At 50.0% G+C, this 5,305-nt stretch overlaps 1 pseudogene; it reads right to left on the bottom strand.

Moving 5' to 3' along the window:
• Positions 1-1,848: 1,848 nt before the first annotated feature.
• LOC126495740 (fibroblast growth factor receptor 3-like) overlaps positions 1,849-5,305 on the bottom strand; it is an 18,222-nt pseudogene continuing 14,765 nt past the window's right edge.

Here is a 5,305-nt window from a genome sequence, read left to right as displayed (position 1 = left end):
GCTTATCTCTTGGGAGATGTTCCTCATAGTTATCTCTGGGGATGAAAAATAAAAACACTTTACCTTCCCCAATACGCTCCTCGGACTGAGGAACCCCGATCACGAATCCCCACTTTCTAGATCTCGGTGGAACCTCCACCTGTTGCAGCCAGCGCAGCCTGGATAGCCAAGACTGGTGGGGGGGGGGATGCCGGGATTGAGACACAGAGGCTTCTTTTCAGGTACAAGAACAGCAACCTTTATTTTGCCCAGCAACCTTTTATACCTCTACTCCTTCTGTGGAGACCCACCGGCCAGAAAGAACACAAACATCCTTGTCAATTACAGACCACAAGGAAGTTCCCCTGTGGGTCAGGGGGAGGGGGAGTGAGGGCAGCTAGATCACTACAACTGGGGACACTTGTACAAAGTTATATGTGGAAGATAATCAAGGCAGTCCTAGGTATCAGGAAAATGCCACATCCCCACAGATCATAGATTGCCTTTTTGGCAAATTGCTACAGTAGGTACTTTAATCACTGAGGGTAAGATAGACACAACCGGTTGAGCCTCCATAGCCAACCCAGGATGATGGCCAGCCACAGGCCAATGTTAGTAAGCAGGAGTGTCAGACTGGGAACCAGCCTATTCCCAGTACTACTCAGAGCAAACAAGAAAATCGACTATCATTATCACAACCCATGTCCAAAAGGCAAGGCATCTGGGTAGAGAAACTCCTCTCGATCAGAGGAAACTAGACACAGTAGAAGGAACCTAACATCAATAGGACTTGGGAGATTTGAGTAGGAGGCTCAGGCTCTTTACTTCCTCCTGCCTGTTCACTGTCACCAGGTATCTTCATGGCTCTAAGTCCTTGGTATGAAGCTGTCTGGTGCCCCTTGTTTGGTTGCTGTGGGGGAACCAACAAACATCCAGACCTACAGCTTCTTCTCTACATAGATCTGGCTGTCCTAGACCTTGTCGTGTAGACCAGACTGGTCTCGTAGAACAAGTGTTGGGATTAAAGGCATTCCCTATCAGTGTATACTGTTTAAACCAGGGATTTTGCCTACCTTCCTTTCCACAGAAGTTACTACATATATCTGAGCATCCTGTGTCCTCATAGGATCCCTCCTCTGGCAAGGCAGTCCCAGAGTACGTCCTTCACACCGCCATGGTACCCTCCTATGGACACTAACTCTCTTAAATCCTCTCTTTGGAACCTCTAAACTGGTAACCCTGATGTTCTGAGAGGTAGTTTGGCTCACAGACAAGCATGTCCAAGCCCAGCTGCCCTCACACTGGGAAGGAAAAGGTAAGACAATTAGTCCTCCTGGGGCCTGAGTCCAGCACTTTGTACTAGGGACCAGTCAACAGCTAAGATTCTTCACCAGTTATTATCTCTACCCCCACAGAGACAAATCTCATAACCAGTCCCCACAGAGAGTGAGGATGTAGCTGTACAGATGCCAGAATGGAAGGTAAGTGGCACAGGTGCGAATCAGAACTGGTTATCTCTATTTTTTGGAAAGTAAGTTGTTTGCATTAACAAAACTACTTCTGCCAATGTGGGCTGACAAACCACATGCTGGGCTCCAAGAAAAGTTACCCTGAGACACTGTCCTGGCACTGCTAGCTTATAGGCAAGAGACAGCCACCAAAGTCAAGGGCTCAGTTAACAGTACAAAAAAATAACAAGAGTAAGTTCACTGCTTTTTCTTACTAGGTTTGAAACATAATAGTCAATGCTATAAAACGAAGTGTCACATAAGAAGTGTTAACCCTACAGCAAATACAACTTGTAAAGACTCCATACATTTTATATACATAAACATTAACTGGGGCTTGGTCTATGGGATTCTTGGCCCCTCATATCTGAGGCCTCCAATTCCTGCATTGGATTGGGGGTAGCAGGTTGTGGGTGAACAGTTATCTCTAAGGAACTGGGGCTCCTGGTATCCTTATCACCTGGCAAGCTCTGCTCAAAAGGCACTGATAGGTCCAGGTATACCTGTTGGTAGAAAAGGTCATAGGACTATGTTAGTATGCATCCTCTTGATCCCACGGCCATCTATGTTCAGGCTGGCCCTTGAAGGCCAACCCCATTACTGGAACTTGGAGGAGCAGCCTGCACAGGAATCAGAAAAGGCAGAGAGGGCAGGATTGAGTGGTACTTACGTGGGTTGATGTCACAGTAAGGATGCCATCTAAACCCTCTACCAGAAGCTTGAAGGTGGGCCTCTGTGAAGGCACTGCATGCCAACATTCCCACATGATCCCATACGTGTGGCAAATATGACTGTGGTTTCTTGGCCTGTTGTCCATCCCTACCTCACCCAAGGCTACCAGCCTCCTATCAGGAGCCCTTGTCGGAAACCAGCCACTCCCAGGGACTAGTGAGAGGAGTGAGTAAGAATGCTTTGCTCACAGGTCATGTGTGCAGTTGGCAGGCTTGTGCATGCGGTAGCCATCTTTCAATAGCTTGAAAAGCTCTTCCACTGGGATGCCAGGATATGGTGATCCCCCCAGTGTAAAGATCTCCCAGAGCAGGACTCCAAATGACCACCTGTATGGGAGTGAGGGCAGAGGCCTGTTATTCCTGGTCAATTACTGTAACAGTTTTACAATAGGACAGGTTACCAATGGGCAAGGAGGGGTGTGTGGATGAGAGGCATGGCAGGGCTATGCTGTTGTCTCAAATGAGGAGACAGAATAGAGCCTAAAGGCTGTGATAGGTGTGACTTGGGTCTTGCAATCCCCATCCTATGTTAGGACACATACACATCACTCTGGTGGGTGTAGACTCCGTCAAACAGGGATTCTGGTGCCATCCACTTCACAGGTAGCCGGCCCTAGGCAGAGGGAGAGTTGTTGGCTGTCTGGTGTCCCCTGGTGGAGCACTGCACCCCAACCACCCTGAAATGGGGCTCACATCTGTGGTCTTCTTGTAGCATTCCAGATTGTGCACATCACGGGCCAGGCCAAAATCTGCAATCTTCATTACATTGTCCTCAGTCACCAACACGTTTCTGGCAGCCAAGTCTCTGTGAATACACTGAGGAGGCATGAAAGGAACCTGTGCTAAACTGACACCTCCCTAGCCTAAGCAAGCTTGACACCCACTCTTCCACTCAGAAAGACCCTACCTCGCCTGTGCCCCAGCTCTGCTCACCTTCTGAGAAGCCAGTTACTCCATACCTCGGGCCACCTGATAGGCACAGGACACTAGATCTTTGCGGGTAAAGCTGTTTTTCTGGCAGCCTGGAGGCACCATAGTATTCCATGCTTAGGGGCCTTTGTGCCCGCAGGAACTCCCGGAGGTTGCCCTGGCGGCATACTCCATCAGCACATACAATGGCCCTGGAAGCACAGATACCTTGAAGATGTTGTGTGACTCAGGGGTCCCTATCTAACTGTCCACCCACCTGCTGTACTTACCACCCTGTGTGCAGGCCCCCAGCAGGCTGATGATGTTCTTGTGCTTGCCAATAGCTTTCATCATCTCCGTCTCAGACACCAGGCCCAACAAGTCCTGGTCACTGGCATCGTCTGGGTTGAAAGTGGGAATGTCAGGTGGTGGCCCTGCAGCCCCCACTGCCCTGCGCTACTTCTCTCCCTCCTCACCTTTCAGCATTTTCACAGCCACAGTGACAGGCTTGACAGTGTCGTCCATGTTAAAGCCAACAGCCTCTGCCATGAAAACCTGGCCAAAGCAGCCTTCTCCTAGAGAATTACCAAGTGTCAGCCTGTCCGAAGAAGCAGTGGCAGTGAGTATGTGCGCAGGACCCCCAGCCCTCATGGCCCTGTGCCACTGTATCCATAGCTGGCAATGGGCTCTTGCTCATGAAGACGGAGTAACCCAAGTCTCACCCTGGACCCCACCTCCAACAGACCTCTGCCTGGTAGCCATCTAGCCCCCAGCCACAGAACCTCCTCCAAGTATACATAAAACCCCACCAGCACTGACCGAGTTCTAGATATTTCCCACTTTGGGTCGGCTGGCAGCTCAAGCTCAGAAATACTGGCCATTACAGTATGTTCTCTTGAAACTGGGTGGACGATGTGGACCAAGGGTGTATCAGAGTTCATGGAGGTCACCTGTTTGGATCATTGGGGATAGGTTGGTGCCAGACAATGGATGCTGGGCATTGGGAAAGGGTTGAGGTAACTTCCAGGAGTAGCAAGGTCAAGTCCATGTGAGGCAGTATGTAGGGCCAAGAAGAGGGATGCTCAAACAGTGGTTACTGAAGACTCAAAGTTGTTTTGAGTAACGTGGGATCCATGTGGAGGATAGGAATAGGGAGGGTCAGCTCATCTGACTGCAGAGAAATGAGTACCAAGCAGGCCTCAGGTACTTCTGGGACTTTAGGAGGTTCAAGGTACAACAGAGAGATCAAAACTTGATATCTACTTTCAGTTACCTGTTGCTCAGGTGTGAAGCAGAAGCTATTGTCAACATTGGCAGACCTCAGGTTCTTTCTTGAGACTCTATGCAGGTAGCAGAGTGTCACAGTTGCAGTCAAGATTATGGAGAAGCCCACCCAGAAGCTGATGGTGCCTGCAGATAACCTGCCAGCCGCACTACTCTCTGCCAGCTCTCTCTCAGCTGCAAAGATATAAATGTTGGGCCTCATCCAGCCTTGTGGGACTTCCCATTGCCCTGAACTCTAGGTACCTGTTGGGGAGCAAAGCTACTGGGATACTCAGAGTTTGGTGACCTACGTCCCCAACTCACATTGGTAGCCCAAAACATCTATGAGTCAGCAGGGACCAGACTCATGAGAGAAGCCTGGCAGAGCCAGAAGCATCCACACCACCACCAAGGCTCCCAGGAGATCCCAGAGCCTCAAGGCTAGACTGTGGAAATCCAACTAGAGGATTGTGGGGGAGGCCTTTGCAAGATCAAGACGAGGCAGGGTGACACTCCCATACCAAGCACAAGGCCAGGGTGATTACCACAGGATGGACTGCAGTAAGTCATAAGTGCACCCCTGCTGTCCCTGTCCCTGGCAGCTTTGTTATGTTCTGAGCCAGCACCATAAGAGGACAGATGGAGCACCAGCAACACCAGCACCACCACCATCACCAGCAGCAGAAGCAAATACCTGGCAGTACCTCCAGCCATGCAGAGTGATGGGAAAATCCGAAATAATTGCCTGCCAGACAGGTGTACTCCCCTGAGTCCTCAAAGGTGATATTGCGCAAAGACAGAACTTCTAGCTCCTTGTTGCTTGTGTTAATGCCTGATGTCTACAAAGAGAGAACAGAGAGAGAGAGAGAGAGAGAGAGAGAGAGAGAGAGAGAGAGAGAGAGAGAGAGAGAGAGA

The sequence above is a fragment of the Alexandromys fortis genome, unplaced genomic scaffold (assembly GCF_014885135.2).
Source record: "Alexandromys fortis isolate MF-2015 unplaced genomic scaffold, M_Fortis_MF-2015_v1.1 scaffold_453, whole genome shotgun sequence".
Taxonomy (NCBI): Eukaryota; Metazoa; Chordata; class Mammalia; order Rodentia; family Cricetidae; genus Alexandromys; species Alexandromys fortis.
This window is presented reverse-complemented; position numbering and strand designations above follow the sequence as displayed.